This window comes from Chenopodium quinoa, unplaced genomic scaffold, assembly GCF_001683475.1.
Source record: "Chenopodium quinoa cultivar QQ74 unplaced genomic scaffold, ASM168347v1, whole genome shotgun sequence".
In the NCBI taxonomy this organism is placed as follows: Eukaryota; Viridiplantae; Streptophyta; class Magnoliopsida; order Caryophyllales; family Amaranthaceae; genus Chenopodium; species Chenopodium quinoa.
This window is the reverse complement of record NW_018744633.1, coordinates 1,293,145-1,313,108: the sequence shown is the minus strand read 5'-3', so window position 1 is coordinate 1,313,108 and position 19,964 is coordinate 1,293,145.

Genomic DNA, 19,964 nt, shown 5'->3' with positions numbered 1-19,964 from the left:
GTAAGTAAAAATTAATTAGGGATTAATGCTTAGTGGAATGCGTTTAAAAAGATTAGTATCATTGGCTTGCTAAAAAATAGGATAGTTTGTTTGGAAAAATATCTTTTCTGATTTTATCTTTTAAAGTTGATATCTTTATTTTCAGAAAAATATCTTTGAAAACTAACTCCCTAAACTTGCGCAACTGACTGTTGATTCAGTCTTCACCACTTACAAATACACTACTTCCTTGAGGCTCAACGTGTCCTAGTTTTTAGGACATGATTTGAAACAACTTGGAAGTGGTGGATAGTAATGGCGTTGATATGCAGCAGTGGTGGTGTAAGTAGTGGGAGGTATGGCGTTTTCTCCAAGCAATGTTTTCTTATAAATATCGAAGTTATTTTCTGGATAACTTCACCTTGCTCAAATACTTTTATGTTTCTTTCTTGTTTACAAAAGAGTCAAGAGTCGTATTCCGCTTAAGTGTTTTTCTCAATTACTTTCACTAGAGTCTTATAATTGAGTTGTATTTTGGGAATAGGGATTTTGAGTGAACTGTAAGAGAATTCAGTAGAGAAAGAGAGAGAAGAGAAGAGTGGCAAGTAGTGGGACTTGCTGCTGGGAACTTCAAGTTCATAGAGGAACTTGAAGATTGATTCTTTATCTTGTAATAGGTTGTTTGCCCTGTTATAGTGAAGAATCTTTCCTAAAATCTCAAGTGGTCGTGGTTTTTCCTCTTGTTAGGGCCAAGAGGTTTTCCACGTAAAATCTCTCTGTGTTTACTTTGAGTTCCTGTAGCTTAGTTTTATCAATTCCGCAAAAAGTTAGCTTAATTCTCACAAACTACAATTCACCCCCCCTCTTGTAGTATTCTTCTAAAGTAACATTATCAAAGATATTTTCATATCAAAGACATTAGAACACTTTCCCTTTTGTATACTTTTATTTACTAGGGTGGCCAACGCGCGCGATGCGCGCGACATGGCTAGTCAATGCAGAGAAGTTATCAAGGCTTGTCTTTGTACTTCAGATTTTAGCTTGTACATAGTTATTATTAGTAAGAATTTTGCACGTAAAATTCTTATGCAATCTTTAAATACCTTGAAACTGATAAGAATTAATACAATGAACCTTTAGAAAGAGTAATAATCGACTATTAAGTTCAAATCATATATCTTAAACCTTTTTATGTATTTTAAAGAGTAAAAAAAGCATTTACATGCTTTTCTTATAGAGTCTAGATGGTTCTCTAGAATAAAATTTTGATACATATTACAAGCTGAAAAACAAAGAGAAACAAACAAAGGAATTATTAAATTTTGCATCAATTTGTTCTTGGGTACCCTATGGGTAGTTAGGACTCTTAGCCTATTAGGTGTTAAATTTTAGTTTTGAGTTTGGATTTTGCTCAAGTCCAATGCAATGTACATTTATACTTAGTATTGTTGTTAAATCTAATATGATCATCTAATATAAAGTTTGGTAGCTTGAACCCAATGTAAAAAATCCAAAATAATAAAATACGGAGTAGCTTTTTTTTCCCTCTCTTTGTATATTGGTCCAGGGGCTTTATTTTTTACTTTTTAATACTTTGTAATTAAATCCAATGTAAGAAGAGCTGAGTTATCCAATGCAGGCAAGCTTGAGCTCAGCCTAATTCAACTCAACAATACAAAGAAATACAGAGCATATAGCATTATTAAGTTGATACAATACAAAGAAATACAGAGCATATAGCATCATTAAGTTGATACTCATTAGATGCAGAGCATATAGCATTATTAGGATGCATCATATCAGAATCTCACAAGAAAAAGTGGTATCTTCTCTTCTAACAAGTAACAATAAACCTGTAAGGTAGGTTAGGATTGATAAGAGAACTACTCACACCTCCTTTCCTTCAAATATAGAATATAAATCCAGAGCCTAAGCACAAAGGCATTATACTCCCTTTAAAAAACATGTACCTTCACTACTACAAAAACTAGAATAGGAAACGCAACATGTAGAACGGTTAGGTAGGACAAACGTTCTCTACAACTATATAGAACGGTCATCAATAGCAGGCGTAGTGTAATGAAGTGAATATAGAATGATTAGGAGCCTAGCCGTTCTCTATTCTTATAACACTAAACAATGAACTCCCACTAGTAGAAAAAACAAAAAGGCATCCCCATAAAGGTACCGGTTCAGGCCAAACCGGTGTCATAAACTGGCCTAAAATTGGGCGCAATTTTCTACAAATAGAAAAGGCACCGGTTCAGCCCAAACCGGTGCCAAAAATGAAAATGGCACCGGTTTGAACCGGTGCCAATTGAACCGGTGCCATTTTCAAAAAAAAAAAATTCGCACCCTTATACGTTCTTTCTTCTTCCTTCTCTCTTTCATTTCACTGTTTCATTCGAGCCCTATTCCCTTAGCTTACTGCACTCTCGTTCTCCATTTTCCCACCACCATTACCGCTACCACCGTCGCCGGCCACCAGCCCCACCCTTCTCTTTCTCCCCTGACCGTGTTTTCCTCCCCTGTTCTTTCTCTTTCTCTGTTCAATTTCAAGTGGGTTGTGAAGGTGTTGAAGCTAAGCCGCGCTACCACCTGCTCGCCGCGCCGCTTCTGCTGTCCTGTGGTCGTCGCGCCGTGCTTCTGCTGCCCTAAGCTCGTCGTGCTGCTACTGCCCTCCTCCATCACCGAGTTAATTACCTCAGTAAGTTCAAGGTTTTTCCTTTTTTTTATTTCACAATTATTTTCTAATTATGTACTTATATTATTGTGTTTTGCATGTTGAATCATTGTTTGCAAATTAAAATTTAGGTTTGAATATAATTATACTCTAATTTTTCTCAATTTTAGGTTGTTTTATTGGGAATTTGTGAAAATATTAGTGATTTTTCTCAATTAGTTGGATTTTTTTTATGTTTTAATGGTTAATTTAATGTGTTTTGGTGGATAATTTTGAAAAAATTATAGAATATATATTAACCTTGGTACTTAAATAGGTGAAATTTGGTATGTTACTTTTAATGGTTAATTTGAAGTTGTTTTGATGGATTATTTTGAATAAATTAGAGATTAGTGAACTTTGTTATTAAGTAGTTGAATTTTGGAATGTTTAAATGGTTAATATTAAGTTGTTTTGATGGGTATATTTGAATAAATTTGAGATTAGTAACCTTGCTTGTTACTAAAGTAGATGAATTTTGGAATGGGTGAATGGTTACTTTTAAGTTGTTTTGATGGGCAATTTTGAAAAAAATTAGAGATTAGTAACCTTGTTAGTTTAGCAATTTTGAATAAATTAGATGAATTAAAGTAGTGAATACATTGTTTAGCAATTGTTAGTTCGATGAATGATGTGTTTTAGCTTATAAATAAATTAGTGAATTCACATGTTATGAGAAAGATATAGTACATACCTAATATTTAACCTAATTTTTGTTTATTGTTTTTTTTAATAGATTTGTGAATTGAAGCACGAGTTTAGCTTGAGGACTACATATTGAGCTCAAGTGGGTAGTTGTTATATTGGTATGACTTATAAACTTTACTTAGCTATATTTCTTTCAATTTATCCATTTAATAAAAGTTTATTAATGAAATTGCAACTTGTGTATTGTTTATTTGCAAATAAATACAACAATATATAGAATACTTGCATCATCATATGCCTAGTTACCCGTTCAAGGCTTTCTCATTAGGAGAAAGTCTTGAATAGTCCCCGGTTGGGACTGTTCTTAAATGTGTACTCTCACTTAGGTGGTGAATGTATGTTTTCTTTTCTATTTTAAGGAACATCTTGGCTTACCATTTCCTCACTATGTTCTTTGGGTACATATGTGGATAATTAATTATCTACATCGTGTACTTGGAGAACTAGGGGGAAATGCTGCCGAATTTTCCTTAAAATTGGAAAGTTGACATACATTCACTAGTGAGAGTAGACATTCAAGGATAGGTTAGGTTGGAGTGATAAGGACCCTTTGGAAACATGCATTTTTTCAATATATGAATGGTATATTCACGTTTTGTACTTGAATTTGATTTACATAAAATATGTAGCAATTACACATTATTCATTATATGTTGCTATATGTTTAGAGACAATTTACTAAATGGAGAAGGATCGTGGTTGGATGTATGGTAGACGCGATACATTGGAATTTTGGAATGGGGTTCAAGAGTTTTGCGAGAGGGCTTTAGCTTATCAACGCAAACTGGGTGGTAAAGGCCTTTATTGTCCTTGTGTTGATTGTAATAATGTGAATGTGGTCGATAGTGTTGAAATCATTAGAGATCATGTATTATGTCGTGGGTTTAGGCATTTATACCATATGTGGATTTGGCACGAATAAAGCGGACAGTACAGTGGGGATCTTGATCGGAATGATGTGCGTGTTAGAAGCAATGAGATTCATGTGGACGAGGAATACAAGAATGATGACTATATTGTTTATAATGGTGAGGATGGAGCCGATGATGATCAGGCGGATGAGGTCAAGGATGAACAAGTGGATGAGATGTTGCATAGTGTTGAAGGTGGAGTGTTTGAGTTATTATCGGAGGCTTCCAAAAAGCCTTTGTATCCCGGGTGCAAAAAATACTCCAAACTATCAGTCGTGCTAACACTTTTCAACATTAAGTCGAAGCATTGGTGGACTGACATCAGTTTTACATCTTTGTTGACCGCATTAAGTGATATGTTGTCTGATGGGAATGAAATTCCTAAGTCTTACTATTACGCAAAGAAGCTCATGTGTCCCTTTGGTTTGGAGTGTAAGAAGATACATGCATGTCCTAATGAATGTATTATGTATCGAAATGAGTATGAACAACTGCAGGAGTGTCCACGATGCAAGCGGTCGCGGTACAAGCGCATGAGTTGCAATCCTGACATGGAGGGACCTCCTGCTAAGGTGTTGTGGTATCTTCCCATTATTCCATGGTTTAAGAGTTTGTTCTCAATACCAAAAGACGCTAAAAACTTAAGGTGGCATGCAGAGGGAAGAAAGAAAAACAGAATGCTGAAGCATCCAGCTGACTCTCCACAGTGGAAGAACATTGATTTGAAGTTTGAGGAATTTGGTGATGAAGTCAGAAATTTAAGGCTTGAGTACCCAACACAGCACATGGCCGGTACCCAACACAGTGGACGGACGGGGTGAATTTATTTGGCACTCTTAGTACCCAACACAGCACATGGCCGGTACTTTTAGTGATTTATAATTTGCCTCCTTGGCTGTGCATGAAATGTAAGTATGTAATGCTTTCATTGCCAATAACTGGTCCTAAGCAACCTGGAAACGACATAGATGGTTACCAGAACGAGATGTCACATTGTGTGCAGCCTTTATGTGGACCATGAATGACTTCCCTGCATATGGCAACTTTTGTGGGTTCAAGGTCAAAGGGAAAAAGGCATGCCCCATATGTATTGATGACACATCAAGTGTATACCTGACTCATTCTCACAAAGATGTTTATCTATGGACTCGAAGGTTCCTTAGGCGTGATCACCCGTACCGTAGGCAGAAAAAGGCTTTCTATGGAACCGTGGAAGAGGATATTGTGCCTAGACCATTTACTGGTGCTGAGATTAGTGCTCGGGTGAAAGGGATACAAATGGTTTTTGGAAAATCAGAAAAACTGTGGTCTCAGCCGCTCTGTTTAAGAAAGAATCAATCTTTTGGAAGCTTCCGTACTGGAGAGAACATGACGTTAGGCATTGTCTTGATGTGATGCATATAGAGAAGAATGTGTGTGATGCTCTTTTGGGAACGCTTATGAATATCCCAGGCAAAACAAAGGACGGAAAGGGTGCACGGTTAGATTTGAAAGAGATGGGGATTCGTCCAGAATTGTGGCCTCAAGAAAAGGTTAGAAAGGGGAAGGAGCCGAGAATAGAATATGAAAATGTTTTGAAAAAAGGGAAGGAGAAGAGCAAGGGAAAGGCCAAAGATGCGTCAAAGAAGAAAGTTGAGGGTAAAGGGAAGGATGAAAAGAATTATTTACCCCCGACTTGCTATACATTGTCAAGGGTAGAGAAACATATGTTTTGTGCATGTCTGTATGGCATTAAGGTTCCATCAGGGTACTCATCTAACATGAAAAAATTTGTAACCTTAAATGGAGAATTGAAGCTGACAAGTATGAAATCCCATGATTGTCACATTATGATGCAAGTATTCCTACCGATTGCAATCCGTGGTATTCTACCGAAACACGTGAGGGAAGCGATTATAAGCCTTTGTTCGTTTTTCAATACAATTTGTAGCAAAGTTCTTGATCCTTGTACACTAGATGCTTTGCAAGCAGATGTGATTGTGACTTTGTGCAAATTTGAGATGTATTTCCCACCCTTATTTTTTGACATAATGGTTCATCTGTTTCTTCATTTGGTGCGTGAGATTAAGTTGTGCGGTCCATTGTTCATGAGGTGGTGCTACCCTTTTGAAAGACACATGGGTACATTACAAGATAAAGTACGGAACCAGGCTCACCCTAAAGGAAGTATGATGCAAGGGACCGTGGGTGAGGAGATAGGTAACTTTGTGGCGGACTACATAGCCCTTGCTCAACCTATTGGTCTTCCTACTTCTCGACATGAAGGTAGACTTGATGGTCATGGCACAATTGGGTCAAAACGAATGTCACCAGACCGAGATCAGTTCTTACAAGCACACCTTTATGTGTTGCACCATGTTTCAAATGTGCACCCATATTTAGACGAGCACATGGCTAGTTTGCGTGACGAATTTCCATCCAAAGGTGAAAGGGCACTTATGCATTTGCATAATAAGAGGTTTGTTAATTGGTTTCATGATCGAGTAATGAGTGGATTGAATGATACTAATGTGACCGATACAGTACGGTGGCTTACATACGGTCCTAGGGATGATGTTCGTTCATTTGAGGGATATGACATCAATGGGTACACTTTTTGGACCAAGGGTCGTGATTTGCAATCTTCCTCCACCCAAAACAGTGGTGTAACTCTTGTGGCATCGTCAAGGGAGTTTGCAAGTTCTAAGGATAAATCACCTGTCGATGGAGAGTTGTCATACTATAGTTGAATTCAAGAAATATGGGAGCTTGATTATTGTGACTTCACGGTTGCTCTTTTCAAGTGTAAGTGGGTTGATAATATCAGGCGTAACGTCAAATATGAGGACTTTACTCTTGTAGATCTTGGCCACTTAAATGATAGTGTGAAACCATTTTTCCTTCCATCTCAAGCTAAGCAAGTGTTCTACGTAACGGACCCAATGGATTCAAAATGGTTTATAGTGCTAGCTGGAAAAAGAAGAATCCTAGGCATTGGAGATGTTGAGGATGAGGAAGTGTAGGGAATATTTCAAGCATTACCCCAGACTTGAACTCCACTGTGATCATACACTAAAGTACGGTGGCGTCCAAAGGGAAAGAAGATAGAGAAAAAGAGTCACCAACAAGTTTTAGGAACTTGTAAACCGTTCACGAGGTGAAGGTTACACGCCTTCACGATCCAGGAGATCGGAGATGAAGGTACAAATCCAACCTAAAAGAGATTGAACCTGCCCTAATAATAGGCCTCTACTTTATTCTGATCGTATTCATGTGCGCTTTCTGACTAACATGCAATCAATAGGTTTAGCCCTAAACCTGTTTATCTATGTTGGTTGAATTTAATGCACAAATAAAACTATTATTGGTGATCACTTGAATTATAATCAAATTAACTCTAACAAGATTATCAATTATCTTATTAAGCGTGATTACAAGTACCAATTCCCTTTAAACATGCATAAAAGGTGTGATCAAGCAATAACAATAAATATCAAGCAACAATATAAATCATAAATAATAATTAAAATAATAATCATAATCATAATAATAATAATAATAATAATAATAATAATAATAATAATCATTAAAATAATCATGTTAAAGCATAATAGTAGCAAGATCCTAGGCATGATACTGACAAGATTAATAACAAATCCTAGCATGTCACTAAGCAATAAAAATCAAAGCTTTAACCCTAACATGATAATAACAATCATAAATATTAGGAAGAAAACATAGGAAGCATCATAATAATCATACTAAGCATATTTGATATTATAACCTTTTCCCTAAACATAATGCTAAGAATCATTGTTGTCATTCAAAACATCAAGCATCCTAACATGATACTAAGAATCATAATAACAACCTAGACATGATTTCTATATCATAATATCAATAAATCAATTAAAGCACTTACTTGGATGCCTCGTATCTCTTTCTAATAATAAAATACACACGTTAGTAACTTCAAGGAAAATAATAAATAAAACAATTAAATTAAATAATTGAAAGAGATATTTGGGACCAAACCCTCAGAAATTAAAACCTTTCACATCTAGGGCGAAGGCAACTTCGAATTATGCTAGGTGTGTCTAGTGCCAATGTATGAGGAATTGTGTTTGTAAAAGGGTTGTCTTAGAAAAGAGAGAGAGAATAAAGAAATTCTTGATGAGAGTTAGTGAGAATTGGTGATTAAAAAAATGGAGATATGACCTCTATTTATAGAGAAAAAAGAGAGTCGAAGAATAAGAAAAGAAATCCGAATTCGAATCGAAATAAAACTCGATGGACAGCAGTTTTTGCGAATTTTGTTTTTATCATATCTTTTGATCTAGAAGTCCAAATAAGGCATATAATATGTCGTTGGAAAGCTCTTGAAGTCTACTTTCCAATCCAATTAAAATCAGATTAAAATATTTTTCACATAAAAATATATTTCCGAAATAGTGGGACGGTGTCAGTTTTGGATAGAGTTTCATATCTAATTCATATCTTTTTCGTTATAGCTCGGATTTAATATTATAATATATCATTGGAAATATAATTTCAAGATATATCCAACCATATAAAATTTGGATAAAAATTATGAGGCACGAAAATAAAATCTGACTATTTTTGAACATCTTTAAATTCGAATAGAATTAGAATTTAAGAAAAAGGAAAGTCTTAAAAAAAGAAAGTTTTTATTTAACTCAAATTTTTTAATCTTATCTTTTTAAAAAGGATAATTAAGATCTTTTAGAAACTTGTAGAAGATTCTAATTAATCCTAATTAGTTTAGGAAAAGGATTAGACCTTTGGACCCTCCACATGATCATTGGGTTGTAGGTAATATCCGGTTTGGGCCCAGTTTAGTATTTTGGCCATAACTTCCTCATTATTCATCGGAATTGAGCTTATAATATATCGTTGGAAAGGTCTTTTAAAGCCCCATCCAACTACACCATTATTGGACCCTTATCATGGACCAAACTAAATAAGAATGCACGTTTTTCAAAAATAAGGTAAGAAAAGAAATATTTTCAAAAACAGGAAGAAGAGATATTTTAATAAAAACATCCTCATCACTAGACTTTTCACACTTTCTCTTCGTTCGATAATCAAATGGCATGAAAGGTATTCATCACTGGGTTTGGTTTTGGGGAGACACATTTGGGTGTCTACAGGAAGAATATGATGCGTTTGATGATTCAGCACCTTTCACTGTTCCTAGACCTGTTGTACTAAATGACATAGACAACGAAGCAGGTTATATGCGATCAGACCACAACGAAGGAATTTCAGATTGAGGTAGTTTGATTAAAAGTTAGTAATGGTTTCATTGCAAATATAGTTTAGTTATCATGTATATAGGAGCAAAAGTAAGCGAAAATGACCATAAACTAACATATTTGTAGTTTGAAATTGCCTAAGTGTACTCATAATCATGTATATACAAGGTTATAGGACCATAAGTAGGTGAAAATGGCTTAAATAGCTTCTACTTAACCCAATTCTTTTGGTTTGTGTATGAACTAACATTTATTCATTCTAAAAACCTATATTCATTATATTTAACATGTTTGTAGTTTGAAATTGCCTAAGTGTACTCATTATCATGCATATACAAGGTTATAGGACCATAGGTAGGTGAAAATGGCTTAAATAGCTTCTACTTAACCCAATTCTTTTGTTTTGTGTATGAACTAACATTTATTCATTCTAAAAACCTATATTCATTATATTTAACATGTTTGTAGTTTGAAATTGCCTAAGTGTACTCATTATCATGCATATACAAGGTTATAGGACCATAAGTAGGTGAAAATGGCTTAAATAGCTTCTACTTAACCCAACTCCTTTGTTTTGTGTATGAACTATCATGCATATACTTTACTATACACTAATATTGTTTTATGATTGCTTTGACAGGTGCTTATATCTCATGGCAGACGATCATGATCCTCATTGTGTAGAGGACATTGACGATGATGAGTATGAGGACGAGTACGAGGATGAGGACGAGGACGAGGATGATGATGAGCCTTATGATGTGAATGAGGAGGATGACTTGGGTGAGCCAGAGCATCAGGCTCAAGATGAGTTCGAGCGTAGGCTTGAAGAATTTGAAATTTCAGCTGAACGTGCACCGCCTATTGAAAATACAGCACGTGAGATTGTTGGTGAGAACCCGAATCCTGAAACTCATGGCCAAGGACAAGATCAAAACAACACAAGTGGTGGAGGGGGGGAAAGGCACCGGCTCAAAGAAAAAGAAGGGGTCCGACGAGAAGCTTTAAGAAACCGGACAGTCCCATGGTCTTGGAGTATGACAACAACAGCCAACCCGGGCCCAAATGGCGTCGACAATATGCTAATCAAGTTGGCATATGTGCGCGGAAAATCCTCATTACACTTGTAATGCGGCAAGTACCTCCGGGTTTGATTCAAACATTTTGGGATGATACAAGGGTAAGTGTGTTTTTGGCACATTTAGACAATTTAAGATACCTTAACCTTATGGTTGTTACTAAATAGAAACTAATGATCGGTTTTAATTTGTGCTTGCAGAGGCTATTTTTTCTATTCCTAATGATCCCGAGAAGAGAAGGGTGATTGAATCTTTATTAACGGAAAGATTCAGAGGCTTTAAGACCAACTTGACTAATGGGTGGATCTACAAGAACAAGAAGAAATCAATGAAGAAGAAAGCTAATGAGGATGACCTTCTCCCGTGGCAAATATGGCCGACCGTGTCAAAAGATGATTGGGAAGAGTTCGTTAGAATGAAGACTCAAAAGAAAGCCATTGTAAGTTTGTGTAAATCTGATCTCAATTGAATAATAACTTGACTCTTTTTTTAGCAATGATACTAACATTTTTAGTTTTGTAGGAACTTCGAGAGCAAAATAAAAAGAATGCAGAAAAGAAGGAATATGTCCATCGTATGGGTCCTAAGACTTTTGGTGAAAAGAGACCTGAGTGGGACGATTCGGGTTTATACCCTAAATCGCTTCTAGTGGCATCGAAGGAACCCTCTAGTTCCACGATCAAGGGTCCGGAAGCCAAAAAACTGGCAGATAAGCTTGTAAGTTACCTATGAATTGTTGAATTTTAAGTCACTTTTGCATCTAAATCACTATACAAACCATTAACTGTTTTACTGACTTCATTTTTCCTTATGCTATAGCTTGAGCACACTCAAGAGCTGGTGGATGGCAAATTTGAACCAAGTGTGGAGAATGACCCTTTCACCATGGCTTTGGGAAGGTCATACCATCCAGGACGAGTAGTAGGTTCGGGAGGGTCATTGCTTGGATGACAAAAGGTGATGAGTCCCGAATACACAAAATCGGGTAGATCTCGAGCCAGTGTTAACTCACCGGGGGAGTTGGATGCCAAGGTGGCATCAATTAAGGAACAAGTACGCAACGAGTTAGTTGGTGAATTCAATGCTTGGGCGAAGCAGATGAACTTACCGACTTTGCCGTTCCTCACGAGTACCATATTCGACTCATGTTCTCAACCAAAAGGACAAGGAGAAGGTGATAGACATGGAGGAGATGAGATACGTGGTGAAGATGTGCCACCTGAGGTAAAATCAATTGGGTTATTAAAAGTTTTAAAATGCCGAGTTAATTGAGATTTGAGGTGCAATGATTGATGTACTGTTGCAGGTTCCTACTCCTACACATGCGGACTCGAGGGAGCTTGAAAATCCAACATCGCATGAATTTCCAGAGTTACAGGTGTTAACCCTCTACCTTAATGAATTTTGTTATATTATCTATGCTGTTGTAAAAGTCTTATTTAACTATCTTCTTTTTATATATATACTTGTGTAGGAAGACACCCGGTGTTCAATTCTAGCCCCGGGGCATGCAAATAGTACGGCGTTGAGTTGGGTGACGTATGGTAGTGCCCAACCGACGACGGGTGCTACGGCGGGGCCACATCATTACTCGGTTGGGATCGATTCAGTGGTTGCGGGGTTCGAAGACATCCCACTACCCGTACCGATAGAGGAGGTTGAGATAACAAAGCTTTGGCAAGCTATAGGTAGCTTCGTTGATTGGCCACGTGCATGGGTTAAGTCGATTAATAAGGAGGTAAATTATTTATTTCTCAATTTTTGTAAGTGTTAAATAACCATTAGGCACTCTAAAAATAAAACCGCCAAAATAGCACGACTCCCCGGCCCCCATCTCCGATACCGAGGCAGCGGCAGCCTCGGCTGGTGCTCCCTGCGCTGCTCCGGCATCCGGAGCGGCTGCCCGTGCAGCTCAGACCTCGGGAGCCGCTGTCCGGGCAGCTCCGGACTCGGTAGCCGCTGTCGGGGCTGCTCCGGCATTGGAATCACGCAGCCCCGGGAGCGGCTGCAGTGGAAGAAGCATCCCCGGCAGCGGGCTGCCTTGGCTGCAACAGCCCCGGCAGCGGCTGCCTTGGCTGCTGCAGCCTCGGCAACCCCTACTGGGGCTGTAGCAGCCATGGCAGTCGCCTGCCGAGGCTGTTGTGGCCTCGGCGCGGGCTGCCTTTTCTGTTCCGGCAGCGGGGGCGGCTCCCTCGGGTTTTCCAATTTGGCGGAACTTGCATATTTTTTTTAAAAAAAAATTGAGCAATTTTATTTTTTTTTAAAAAAAAAAAACTCTACAGAATGGCTTTTCGCATGCCTATTTTCTTCAGTTCTCAACTGATAAACTCCTTGCATAACAAAACATCTCATAATTACATATTTATAAGTGATTGTCAGTTCAAATTACATAAAAACCGCTAAGTTCTAAGGTTTTGGGTCCAATTCATCAAAATAAAGCCATTTTGAGCCAAAAAGGCTTCTCACTTGCCTATTTTCTTCATTTCTCAACTTATAAACTCATTACATCTCAAAAAATCTCAAAATTACATATTTATAAGTGGTTTTCAGTTGAAAATACATAAAAAAATCGCTAAGTTCTAAGGTTTTGGTCCAATTCATCAAAATAAAGCCATTTTGAGCCAAAAAGGCTTCTCACTTGCCTATTTTTTTCATTTCTCAACTTATAAACTCCTTGCATCTCAAAAAATCTCATAATTACATATTTATAAGTGGTTGTCAGTTGAAATTACATAAAAATCGCTAAGTTCTAAGGTTTTGGGTCCAATTCATCAAAATAAAGCCATTTTGAGCCAAAAAAGGCTTCTCACTTGCCTATTTTCTTCATTTCTCAACTTATAAACTCCTTGCATCTCAAAAAATCTCATAATCACATATTTATAAGTGGTTGTCAGTTGAAATTACATAAAAATCGCTAATTTCTAAGGTTTTGGGTCCAATTCATCAAAATAAAGTCATTTTGAGCCGAAATGGCTTCTCACTTGCCTATTTTCTTCATTTCTCAACTTGACAACTTATTCATCCTCAAACCATATCATAATTACATATGTATAAGTGATTGTGAGTTGAAATTGCATAAAAGAAGCAAAGTTCTAAGTTTTTTGGCGCATTTCATCAAAATAAAGCCATTTTGAGCCGAAATGGCTACTCACTTGCCTATTTTCTTCATTTCTCAACTTATAAACTTATAAATTCTCAAACCATATAATAATTACATATTTATAAGTGATTGTGTGTTGAAATTACATAAAAGAAGCAAAGTTCTAAAGTTTTTGGGCCCATTTCATCATAATAAAGCCATTTTCTTCATTTATCAACTTATAAACTTATTCTTTCTCAAACTATTTCAGATTTCGCATGGAAACAAAACTTCAAAGAGAAAGAGGGTGGACTGACGAGGGTTAAATCGGTCGCTACAATCTAACTCTCAATCAAACAATACTTATACGAACACCCTATAACCAAGTACAATGGCAAATAAAGGTTCGGTCCACGAGGAACGAGAGTAATTGCAAATCAATCTTAAACCTAAGCTAGTTCGAAATCAATGGAAAATGGTGTTCTAAAATACTACTAAAAAGATGGAATAAATCAATAAACTAAGACACTAGGGAGAACGGGAATTCACCAAACCATCGGTAACTACGCAACAAGGAATCACAGAGACAAACGGGATATGCAAAGACTATATGTCTGATCAATATCATGTGATAGGAAGACAACGGGCAATACTAAGCTTGGATTTCTCATGCACTTAACATTACTCGATACATAATCAAACCACATTCAATAATGAAATACTCAATTCACAATCTCTTGTTCAAATCAAGGATATCATGCAATCAAATTCAAGATTCTAGGTTAGCTACTCCTATTATAATGAATTAACATGCAATCGCATATAATCAATTTAATCACAATCCGTTTATCAAAATCAATCCTCAATTACATAGATTACCTAGGCCGGGTTTCATCCCGAAACCCTAGCTTGGAGACTACTCACACATATTCATAATCAAAGCAATAATGAATTCCAAAAGCATAATAGATATAAACATGAATTCTGATTAAGGAATAATAAAGCTTGATTAATAAACAAGAATGAATAATACCAATTGTATTGATGCGAATCAATGGAAAAGTTCAGAACTTTGATATCCGTCGTCAATAAATAATACAAAGAATCTTCACAAATCTTGCTTCAAATCAGTCCAAGAAAACTAAAATCGCTAGAATAATCTCTAAGAAAACTAATGAATATCTAAAACTAAGAACGTTCTCCAATAACTCTCTACAAAGGCTCTCAAAAACTATCTCTAAAAAACTGTATGAGGAATCCTCTTAAAGTTGGGCCTTATATACGTCTTCTAATGTAGAGAAGTCAAGCGCGCAGTTAACCCTGGATCAGCACAGCCGTGCTGTATTTGGCACGGCCGTGCTAGCTTGTCAGCAAGTAAACCGGATTTCTTCTTCAAATTGGCACGGCTGTGAACACGGCCGTGCTGAATATGCTCTAGCACGGGGCTCATACTGAAGCTGACACGGGCACGGGCAACATCTGGCACGGCCGTGCTAATGGCCTGCACGGCCGTGCGGGTGCGTGGATACTGACACGGCCGTGCTATTTGCTTGCACGGCCGTGCTGCCTTGCCTGGGGTTGCTTGCTTATAGGCCAGCACGGGTGTGCCTATGGTAACACGGCCGTGCTGCCTGTGCTATGTAATCAATGCACGGCACTTGAACTTCCTTAACTCCTCGGACTTCGGTCAAGGCTAGCTCGGTTACGCATCAAGGGCTCGGGATCCGATTAAACTCGGTTGATATTACCTGAAAACACATCAAAAACAAACCGAAAACCCGTGAAGCACGTAATATGGGGAACGTAAGCATAACAAGGTAATAATCGGCCAAAGCGGCCCCAAATACATCCAAAATCATCCTAAAATATGCTCTAAAGCGCGCCCTAAAGTGCGCTTGTCAAAACCCCCCAAGCTACACTTTTGCTAGTCCTCGAGCAAAAACCAAGGGAAACACACACAAGATCAAATAAACTATGCCATTGCGAACAAATCAATTAAGCACGGAATGAAATCAATGGATCCTACTTAGAACAACCATGCACGGAAGGAAAACTCACTCAAACAAGCAACGAGACACACAATCCAAGATATCGTTGATCAAATGCAAACAAGACCTAAACCAAGCATAGAGAACAAAGAAATCATGCTTCCCTCTAAACCCGACCAAACCGGCCACGTCCTCCCCTTTTGCTTCAAATCACCACCCTAATTGGCCCCTCGTGATTCCTTGAAGGAACCGGAAGAAGTGATGTTTTGAGGAAATAACAAAGGTATCCCGACATCTCGATTACGCATAATCTTTCCATAGGGTTGAAAGGTATCTCCCTCCACCGTTTGAGAACCGAACACCTCTAAAGTCTAAGGGCCTTAAAGAGTTGTAATGTATTGGCAATGGGTAAGGTAGGTGAAAACAATTTAAAAAAAGTGGGGTTAATTCCTAAATGAAGCGCAAGAATCACAATTCTCAAAAACAATAGTTCAAAAGATGTAATTCACTTTCCACAATCTCATTGATTCACATTCTTACACATCCCAAATTATCCATATAATACACACTCAAATGACCTCTTTCAAACTTCAAAACTTTATTTATGTTTCCTTGCCTTTTTCACAATTCGGACGGCTTTTCTCTTCTTCTTTTTTTCTTTTTAAATTCTTTTTTTTTCTTCCTTTTTTTTTTATTGATGGCAAAATGACTTTCACATTACATATTTACAATTAGGATCACTTTCACACCTGCTCAAACCAACTATCAAACTTTATTTCTTGATTAGTAAACAATAAGCTCAACAAACCTATCTAGGTAAACGCTTCACAACTAAGGGTTGGTAAAACATTGGCCATCGGGTTTGTAACACGGTTAACCAAGAATGGAATTAAAGCTCAACATGGTTAGCTAGTAAGATGATGTAAAAAGAAAATCAATTTGTAACAAAACAAAAGGAACAAAATAAGAAAAATGAAAAAGGTGCCCTCTTCCTCCCTTAAAAGTGTCAAGTCGGTCTTGGGAGCTACAAGTCAACACAAAGATCGAAACATGCGTAATTAAGGATCCAAATATGCCACTCAAGAAGAATGATGAAGGCTAGAACAATAAAACCTCACGGGATTCAAAAACAAAGCAACTACCAATTAAGGGGATCAAATCCACAAATGGGAAGCGACTCCATCTTACCACAGCCCAAAGGCATAGAGTTTCACATGACAAAAGTGTTCTAACCAACTACCTTCGCCTAGACTCATCTACATTGATCAACAATAGACTCAAACTGTGTATTCATCACTGGCTTAAGTAGAAATAGATATTCCACACACATCCATTCACGTTTCGAATCCAAATATGAGCATTATTCCAAAAGTTTATGCAATTAGACAAGTTTATCACGATCCAAAAATATAGGAAAAGACTATGAGGCAAATCATATAAACTAGACTACACATTCTCATAACAGAAGCTTTTCCTATATTTCACACAAAAACAAAAAAAAACTAAAGGAAAAAGGGAAAGATTTCACCAAATGCTTCTTGAAAACACACTAAGACAACATGAGATGCGGCGAAGCTCCTAATGCTACCTCCATGAGTCTTCATATCTGCACAGGTTAGATAGAAACAAACCAAAACGAAACCAAAAGAAACTCGTTTTTTTTATTTTTTTATAGGAATATGAAGAAAAACAAGGGAAAATTAGCAAGGAAACCATTCACCCCCCCCCCCAAGCTAGTATAGACATTGTCCTCAATGTCAGGCATCGAGAGACTACCTAGAAGGCAAAAAGGGAAAGAGAAAAGTACCTCATTGACTGGGTCTCGGGTTTCCTCCCGGAAGCGCTTCTTTAACGTCATTAGCTTGACGCAACACATGGATTACAGGTTACCCATAATCAATACTTGCCATTGCAGTGGAGATAAGCTCACCATTCTTATTCTTGACAATAGTCACCGCCCCTTTCTTAGGTACTACAAACACAGGGGAAACCCTTCCTTGATGTGTTGGAAGGGGTTTAAGCTTTACCTTTGGTGCTTCATTAGCCTCCTTTGCAGTGGCCACATCTAATGCATCTAGAAATTGCTCCTCCATGTCCCTGTTTTCCTTGTTCTCATTCAACTCAAAATCATGATTAGTATAGAATAATTCGTTACGCATATCAGAGACAATGGAATCAACAGTGTCAACCATCATGCAATTATCAGAATTAGAACAAGGATATTTCATAGTTTTATTTAAATCAAAATCTAAAACCTATTTTCCTACTTTCAATGAAATCTTGGCACCCTTTACATCAATAAGGGCCCCCGAAGTAGCTAGGAAAGGACGTCCTAGAATTTTAGGTATATGAACATCCTCATCCATATCTAGGACCACAAAGTCAACAGGTATGACAAACTTCCCCACCCTTAGGGGAACATCTTCCACTTTACCCTTTGGAAATTTGATCGATCGATCGGCTAATTGAAGGGATATGTTAGTGGGAAGAAGTTCTCCTATATTTAATCGTTGATAAACAGAATATGGCATGAGACTAACACTAGCTCCAAGATCACACAAAGCATTATCAATATTCATTTTGTTTATAGCACAAGGGATTGAAAAGCTACCCGGATCTCCTAACTTAGGAGGCATTTTGTTCATTATTATAGCACTACAGTGTTCAGTGAGGTTAACAGTTTCTACCCCTTCACAGTTTCTTCTACCACTCAATATATCTTTTAAAAACCTAGCATAGTTAGGCATTTGCTTGATAGCATCAGTGAATGGTATAGAAAGGTGGACTTCTCTCAAGGTCTCTAAAAACTTCCCGAATTGGGCATCTAGCTTATGTCTCACATATTTTTGGGGGTAGGGGAGTCTATGTAATAGGTCGGGTTCATTGGTTTGTGCTCCCACCTGTTCCTTTGGGACCTCATTAATTTTATCTTTTTCTCTGGTCCTCTCATCCTCACTTCCTACAACATTATCAGTGATAGGTGGAGTCACAGGTTGACTCCTAGAGGTACTACTTCATCGCTCCCCCTCAATGTCTTTCCACTCCTAATGGTGATAGCATTTACAGAGTTTTTAGGGTCAATACCTTGAGGCGGTAGTTTTGAAACTCCAACCCCGTCTTTTATAGCACTAGCCAACTGAGAAATCTGGGTTTCAAGCATCTTATTATGTGTCATCACTTCACTAAACTTTTTATCAGTGGTGGACATAAAAGTGTTGAACATTTTGGCCTGGGACTCCATCATTTCCTCCAAGCTAGATCTCTGTGGTGGTCCATGAGCATAATAATTATCATTTGTAGCTCGGGAACCACGCACATTAGATTGTTGGGGATTTTGATTAGAGTACCCCTTATTATTATTCCAGTTTCCCCTGTTATTAATGTCGTTTCCCCCTTGATTGAATTGCCCTTGGGAATTATGATTCATTTGATTACCCTGTTGGTATTGGTTTTGATTTCCAAAACCACCATGTTGATTATAGGGTCCTTGGGAATTTTGGTCCCTTTGGCCCCTATTTCCCCACTGGTTTTGATAATCAAAATCATTACCTCCCTGATTATAATTGTTCCCTCTTTGATTAGGTGGCAGATATCTATTATTGTCATTCCTAGGTCCGTTATCATAAGACATAGCATTGACCTGTTCATTGTTATATCTATTACCATCATTATTATTAGGATCATATGAGGGATCAAAATTACAAGCATTAGTATAATGATCATAAGACCCACAGTTTTCACAGAAAATACATCCTACAGGCATATTAGAAACGGAAGGATTAGGATTCATACCTCTCCCCTTAGATTGGGAGGGAAGATCTTGCAATGGCACGGAATCGAGCTTGGCTTTAATCACTGACATCTCCTTCCCGAGGTTCGTAATTTGTGATGTCAGGTTGCTAATGGCATTGAGGTGGTCCACTGAATAGACCGCTCCTCCACTCTTGTTCACAGCATCTCGCTCGCTGACTTGTCAATCCATGTGGTGTCGTACCACATCTTCGATAATATCTATGACTTGCTCTTCAGTTTTGTTCATTATTGGGCCACCTGCTCCCGCATCCAAACTGGTCTTCCCTTGAGGACTCAATCCTCCATAGAAAATCTGTAAAACTTGATATGTTGGGATTCCGTGGTGTGGGCACTCTCTTTGGTACTCCTTGTACCTTTCCCATGCTTCATAGATCGACTCCCCACTCCTTTGCCGAAACCCTTGAATCAAGGCTCTAGCATCGGCCGTCTT